The sequence below is a fragment of the Centroberyx gerrardi genome, chromosome 2 (assembly GCF_048128805.1).
Source record: "Centroberyx gerrardi isolate f3 chromosome 2, fCenGer3.hap1.cur.20231027, whole genome shotgun sequence".
In the NCBI taxonomy this organism is placed as follows: domain Eukaryota; kingdom Metazoa; phylum Chordata; class Actinopteri; order Beryciformes; family Berycidae; genus Centroberyx; species Centroberyx gerrardi.
In genome coordinates this window covers 35,957,520-35,965,755 of record NC_135998.1, presented here as the reverse complement: position 1 = coordinate 35,965,755, position 8,236 = coordinate 35,957,520, and positions in this window count along the sequence as shown.

Genomic DNA, 8,236 nt, shown 5'->3' with positions numbered 1-8,236 from the left:
CCTCCGATGGCTGGTCTCTCTCTCTCTCTCTCTCTCTCTCTCTCTCTCTCTCTCTCTCTCTCTCTCTCTTCCGAAATCAGTTTAGCATCACAATAGGATTTGCTCCGACTCACTGCGCGAGGAGAAAAGAGAGAGGGCAGAGAGAGAGAGAGAGGTGGAGAGATGTAGAGACAGACTGAAGGGGAGAGAGACTGAAGGGGAGAGAGAGAGAGAAAGAAAGAAAGAAAGTGGAGAGAGGGAAAGAAAGTTAGAGAGAGGGGGGAGACAAGAGAGAAAGGAAGAGAGAGAAACTAAAATAAAGACAAAGAGAAAGAGAGGTCAAGAGAAGTAGAGACAGGAGAGAGAGAGGGGGGGGGGGCAGAGAGAGAGAAAGAAAGGGGAAGAGAGGAGAAATAGAGAGAGACGGGATTATGTTAACTTGTCAAAAGACAAAATAGTTTTCATCAGACTTTCAACACTCATTTCCATGAAATTTACCCTGACTTCCTCTCCTCTCCTCTCCTCTCCTCTCCTCTCTTCTCCTCTCCTCTCTTCTCCTCTCCTCTCTCCACCTCCTCTCTCCTCTCTTGTCTCCTCTCCTCTCCTCATCTCTTCTCCTCTCATCTCCTCTCTTCTCCTCTCCTCTCTTCTCCTCTCTCCTCTCCTCTCATCTCTCCTCCTCTCCTCCTCTCCTCTCCTCTCCTCTCTTCTCCTCTCTCCTCTCCTCTCTTCTCCTCTCTCCTCTCATCTCCTCTCCTCCTCTCCTCCTCTCCTCTCTCCTCTCCTCCTCTCCTCTCCTCTCTTCTCCTCTCCTCTCATTTTAAAATGGTTACAACACTGGCGGTCTCTTCATTTTCAATTAGACTAGATTACATAATTTGATCAAAAATCAGATTATAGATTAGAGGATCAGATTAGAGTAGAGTAGATTAATTTAGATCAAGTCAGATCAGATTAGATTAGATTAGATTTGATCAAATCAGATTAGGTTAGAATAGATTACATAAATCAGATTAGATTAAATCATATTAGGTTAGATTAGATTAGATCAAATCATTTTAGATCGGGTGAGATTAGATCAGATTAGGTTAGATCAGATTAGATTCGATTGGATTAGATTTAATCATATAAAATTAGATTACATGAACTTTACTGTAATATAATTCAAATGATAAACTAAAGTGGATTAAAATGTGAAAACCAAATCAATCAATAAGAGAAAACAGTTCAGTGACACAGCTGGAAGAAAATTCTGTGGATTTAGCACAAAGACCGGGGACACCTGAACACTCCTGAACACTCCTGAACACTCCTGAACACTCCTGAACTCTCCTGAACACTCCTGAACACTCCTGAACTCTCCTGAACACTCCTGAACACTCCTGAACACTCCTGAACACATCTGAACACACCTGAACACTCCTGAACACACCTGAACTCTCCTGAACACACCTGAACACTCCTGAACACTCCTGAACATACTTGAACACATCTGAACACTCCTGAACACATCTAAACACACCTAACCACACCTGAACACATCTGTGTGTGTGTGTGTGTGTGTGTGTGTGTGTGTGTGTGTGTGAGTGTGTGTGTGTGTGGATGATTACTTCATCTAAATTCCATTCCTTGACCAGATCCGGATTAAAGCGTATCCACATGACTGAGTCTACCCCTGTTATCCTGCAGTTAGCTGTGGAGAGACACTGAACCTGTCACTGCCTCTGAGTTCATTCATACTAACAGACAAATGTTGAAATTAAATTAGTGACATCACATCACTGTAATGAAAACAAGGCAGCAGTAAACATGTCGTTAGTGATGGGACGATATATCTAAACTCAATATATTGCGATACAAAAATGTGACAGTCCGTATCATGGGTCAGGAAGATGAATGGTGATATTAGCTCCATGTTATTCTGCTGTAGTAATCACAAATCTCCTGTGATCGACCAATCAGAGTGCAGGACTCCGCATAGACTCAACATCTCGGGCAGTTTCCAACACCTACAGAAACACTTTTCAACCACAAATACACGTCAAATATCGTCAGTTTACTGCAGAGACCCTGTTTTCATTAACATGCCCTTTAGTCTTGTTACACCAGTAATTATAGTTCCTTTTAAAATGTATTTTAAAATACTTTTAAAGAGTAACTAAACCCCCAAAACACTTTTTTTCAGCTGAAAAACTGTATTTGGGTATTTAATAGTGTTGATGATGGATTCAGGTCCAAATCATTTAGTTCCGCTTTAAAATTTCAGCAAACAGCACTGATGCTTTTTCTTTATTAGGTAGATTGTTACAGCAGCAAGTTAAACCTCAACTCGAGTAAAAGTTCAGTAAATTATGTTTATGTTTTATATGTTTATTGAGTTTTCAACATATTTTATAAAAGTTAAAAAAAAAATAAAAAAAAACATTATGTATGCATACTTACAAATACCCAATATTATAAATATATAAACATATACATGATATATACATAGATACATACATATTAATGAACAAACAATATTAAATTGATTAAAAATAAATAAATAAAATTAACTCCCATTACATAATTGGTAAAATAATAATAGTAATGACAATAATTATAAAAAATAAAAAATAAAAACACAAAGGGGGTACATTACAATAGAAGCACTTACAATACCTAAATATTCATCACTTATATTGCACTATATTCATTTAAAACAGTTGCTTATTGATTATCCTTCCCCAGACTCCCCCAGTCCAACACGTGAGATAAATCCTTATTAATAATTTATAAATGGGCCCCAGATACTTTGAAACCTTTCTTGTTTGTCTTTGAGTGTGTATGTCATTTTTTCCAAAGGTGAACACAGAGACATTTCCTTAAAGTAAAGTACTTGCCGGTACTTTTCCATGTTAATGCTATAGATTTTTTGGCTTGTCTACAAAGATTTGTTCTCTACTTTTTATATTAAGTCCCTCCGGATAGATGCCAAGAACAAAAAACTATTTGGATTGATAAAATCTCCTGCACTACTAATCCAACTTCTTCCCAAAATTCCCTAATTCTTGGACATTTCCATATACAATGGAAAAATGTTCCCTTGTCCTCCCTACACCTGTTATATAAGTCTTGAATGTTGGGATTCGATTTATTGAGTTTTTCTGGTGTAATGTATACTCTCATTAACCAATTGTATTGCAGAAGATTTAAACGTGAGTTAGCGGTTTGAATTTGAGCTTTATTGCATTCTTCAATTGGTATTTCCTCTTGTAGATCGTCCTTAAATGCTTTCAATTTAGATTCTGAGGATTCTAGTGATCTAGCAATCAACAAGTTATACATTTCTGATATAATTCCTTTTCCAAAGGGATTTTTAATTCAAACTTTCTCCAGTGAGGATAAAGCAGGGATGGCCAAGGATTGTTTTTGATTAGATCCAATAAAGCTCTTCAGCTGTAAATATTTAAAAAAAAATGTTTAGGGGGGACATTGTACATGACAACAAGTTCCTCAAATGTTTTAATATTCTCATCCCCAGTCAGGACCAAAAATATCATTAATTTGTCTTACTAATTAGCAGCACTTCTACTTGAGCTGGATAATTTGGTATTTTTTCTTAAGTAGATTTTTACACCAGTCATTTGGTCTGAGGATGTTAGGCAGAAAATTTGTATTATCTTTAAAATAACTTCTTAAAACTCATTTTAAGCTTGCTTTTTTTATTTGTTTCACCTATTTGTAAACTGTTAAGTGCTATAAAAATAATATATTTTTCTTATTAGTTACTTCTGCTTAAGTACAATTTCAGCAAAATAAGAATATTTGTACTTGTGCACTTTTTTTGTGAATCTTGCACTTTATATGTAAATAAATGTCCGTCTTTTTGCTGCATCAGTTTCCCTCTTTTGGATTTCTTCTGGCAGTGTATGAGTTCTTATTGGATTCTTTATTTCTACTTATTTCTACTAACCGCTGTACTGTCTGTGGTACTCTGGTACTGTGTCTTAGTACTGCTGTACTGTCTGTGGTACTCTGTGGTACTGTGTCTTAGTACCGCTGTACTGTCTGTGGTACTCTGTGGTACTGTAGTACTGCTGTACTGTCTGTGGTACTCTGTGGTACTGTAGTACTGCTGTACTGTCTGTGGTACTCTGTGGTACTGTAGTACTGCTGTACTGTCTGTGGTACTCTGTGGTACTGTGTCTTAGTACTGCTGTACTGTCTGTGGTACTCTGTGGTACTGTGTCTTAGTACCGCTGTACTGTCTGTGGTACTCTGTGGTACTGTAGTACTGCTGTACTGTCTGTGGTACTCTGTGGTACTGTAGTACTGCTGTACTGTCTGTGGTACTCTGTGGTACTGTGTCTTAGTACTGCTGTACTGTCTGTGGTACTCTGTGGTACTGTGTCTTAGTACTGCTGTACTGTCTGTGGTACTGTAGTACTGCTGTACTGTCTGTGGTACTCTGGTACTGTGTCTTAGTACTGTAGTTGAATCATGTGTGTTTCAGTCTTTTGGTCCTGCAGCTCCCCCTGGTGTTCAGAAAGCGAAGGCCTGATGGGAAGTGGTCCCTCAGGTGTATCAGCTAACAGGGTCAAAGGTCAGAGGGAAGAGAAGGCGGCTCCTGGATGAAAGGCTTCAGGTGACAGAGAGCTGGATTCAGATGAGATGAAGTTTCAGCCTGAAGCTCAATCTGAGAGAGAGAGGTCAAACTGACTGGGGAGGTCTGTCTGTCTGTCTGTCTGCCTGTCTGTCTGTCTGTCTGTCTGTCTGTCTGTCTGTCTGTCTGTCTGTCTGTCTGTCTCTCTGTCTGCCTGTCTGTCTGTCTGTCTGTCTGTCTGTCTGTCTGTCTGTCTGTTTATATCTCTGTAGTTTATTTTCTTCCTGCAGCTGTTCAGCCTTCAGTTCTCTTTTCAATGAATTGTAATGAAGTTAGTTGTTAAGAGAGCAGAGAGAGATGGAATATAACCTAATCTGTTAAACAGTCTGCACTAGTGTGTAATTGACAGGAAATGAAGAGTTATTACTGTAAAGGGAGATGTTAGCTGGTAAATGCAGAAGTTGGTCTTACATTATGTTTTACTTGTTTAACCTTTATCTAACTTTGGCCAAGAGGCAACAACAGTATACAAGTCTATACAAATAATAGAAACATAACTACGATAAACAAACAACATGAGTCAGTTTAAAACATCACAATATACACAATATATACAACAACAGAAACTACATTGAAAGCAACCAAGTGGAATTAATTCTGATTTAAATCTATCTTCCACAAAGCTTGTGACTGTCTCAGTTTGTCAGAAACAAGAGAGTCAAACTGAACCAGAGTGTCTGCCTCCCTCCTGTGTGTGAGCAGCGCTGCATGTTGACCATGAGGAAGTCACTTAGTCTGGACTGAAGCCGAGGACAGCAGGACTTAGTCTGGACTTAGTCTGGACTGAAGCCGAGGACAGCAGGACTTAGTCTGGACTTAGTCTGGACTGAAGCCGAGGACAGCAGGACTTAGTCTGGACTTCATGAGGACAGCAGGACTCAGCAGGACTGAAGCTGGGGACAGCAGGACTTAGTCTGGACTTAGTCTGGACTGAAGCCGAGGACAGCAGGACTCAGCAGGACTTAGTCTGGCCTGAAGCTGAGGACAGCAGGACTCAGCAGGACTGAAGCTGGGGACAGCAGGACTTAGTCTGGACTTAGTCTGGACTGAAGCCGAGGACAGCAGGACTCAGCAGGACTTAGTCTGGCCTGAAGCTAAGGACAGCAGGACTTAGTCTGGACTGAAGCTGAGGACAGCATGACTCAGCAGGACTTAGTCTGGCCTGAAGCTAAGGACAGCAGGACTTAGTCTGGACTGAAGCTGAGGACAGCAGGACTCAGCAGGACTTAGTCTGGCCTGAAGCTGAGGACAGCAGGACTCAGCAGGACTGAAGCTGAGGACAGCAGGACTTAGTCTGGACTTAGTCTGGACTGAAGCCGAGGACAGCAGGACTCAGCAGGACTTAGTCTGGACTGAAGCTGAGGACAGCAGGACTTAGTCTGGACTTAGTCTGGACTGAAGCCGAGGACAGCAGGACTCAGCAGGACTTAGTCTGGACTGAAGCTGAGGACAGCAGGACTCAGCAGGACTTAGTCTGGACTGAAGCTGAGGACAGCAGGACTTAGTCTGGACTTCATGAAGACAGCAGGACTTAGTCTGGACTTCATGAAGACAGCGGGACAGCAGTAAAGTGTGACAGTTGGTCACACTTTACTGCTCAGTGTTCACACACTGAACTCTGCACATGCATATGCAAATCTATTACATATCACACTAGTAAAACAAGATATGAAATCAGCTCAGCGTTGCATTTGTTTTGGCAGTGACTGTATTTACAAAAGTGAGTTTTGACTAAAGGAAACAAGGAAACAGGGAGACAGACACACTCCACCGTCCAGCCAGACTGCACCATCCACACACTCCACCGTCCAGCCAGACTGCACCATCCACACACTCCACCGTCCAGCCAGACTGCACCATCCACACACTCCACCGTCCAGCCAGACTGCACCATCCACACACTCCACCGTCCAGCCAGACCGCACCGTCCACACACTCCACCGTCCAGCCAGACCGCACCGTCCACACACTCCACCGTCCAGCCAGACCGCACCGTCCACACACTCCACCGTCCAGCCAGACCGCACCGTCCACACACTCCACCGTCCAGCCAGACCGCACCTTCCACACACTCCACCGTCCAGCCAGACCGCACCGTCCACACACTCCACCGTCCAGCCAGACCGCACCGTCCACACACTCCACCGTCCAGCCAGACCGCACCGTCCACACACTCCACCGTCCAGCCAGACCGCACCGTCCACACACTCCACCGTCCAGCCAGACCGCACCGTCCACACACTCCACCGTCCAGCCAGACCGCACCGTCCACACACTCCACCGTCCAGCCAGACCGCACCGTCCACACACTCCACCGTCCAGCCAGACCGCACCGTCCACACACTCCACCGTCCAGCCAGGCCCGAGTGGAGACTCTGAATCACCCGGAGATCTAAATGTTACTGTTTGGCTGCGCTTCAATAAAACTGTTAGCACTAACTTATGGTTTTCATGTGTCCTGTGTTATCATTTGCTATCAGAGGTGGGCAGAGCTGTGAAATATTTTACTCAGGTTGAAGTTCTACTAATTAGTTAAAAATGTACTTAAGTCAGAGTAAGAGTACTTGTGTAGAAAATAAAGTGAAGTGAAGGTGAAGGAGTGGAGGTCTGTCTCCAGTGAGTCTGATTCAGACACAAGGTGGCAGCAAATACCATCACTGTTTCAGCAAACTCTTTTCCTTTGTATTAGAGGAGTGAGATTCAACCTGTAATCATCCAGTCAATCACATCAAACACACACACACACACACACACACACACACACACACCCCTAAACCAAGTCTGCACAAATACAAGCACATTTTCAAGCACCTAATAAGCGTGAGTGCACTTGTTTTGCGATGATGACGTTATCCCGTCCCTGCAGGACTGCTGCAGGATAGATGCAGGATTGAGGACTTGTACCTTGTAGAAAACACTCATTACAATATGACTTACACTAACCGTAACTATAATAATTTTAACTATGACCCCTGACCCTTGACCCTGAGAGCTTGTTTCCTAACAAACTCTGCCAAACAGTCCTCACAAATGATTGCTTTTAAATTCACTCATTTTCTATTCTTGTGGGGAAATTTGGGACTTACAAGACAAAGGTCAAGTCAGAGCTTATTCATGACTTCACTTCACTTGACTTACAAGGTAGTAAAGACATAAATCACACACACACACACACACACACATCTAGACATGAACACACATACAGATACAGTTACACACACATCTTGGATCCTGTTAAACATTCCTGGTCCGCAATTTCCATAACTTGTTTGAGCAGTCCAGTCTAGTCTGTCTATCCAGTCTAGTGACACAGTATTTAGCCCCGAGAGAGAGAGAGAGAGAGAGAGAGAGAGAGAGAGAGAGAGAGAAAGAGAAAGAGCTGACTTACTGTAAAGACACAATCTGCCCATAATATATCTGTGGTTGAAGTGGTTGTTGATCAGTACCAATGAATCAGTGTGTTGAGATTTCTGGCTTTCAGAACTCACTTTTTGGCCGGTTCTCTGTTTTGGAAGCTATGACTAAAAAGCCTAGCTTTCAGGCCAAAACAGTTTTATTATTCCAGTATTTAGCATTGTGATATAATTTGCTAGCTTACTCCTCTACATTGGGAAA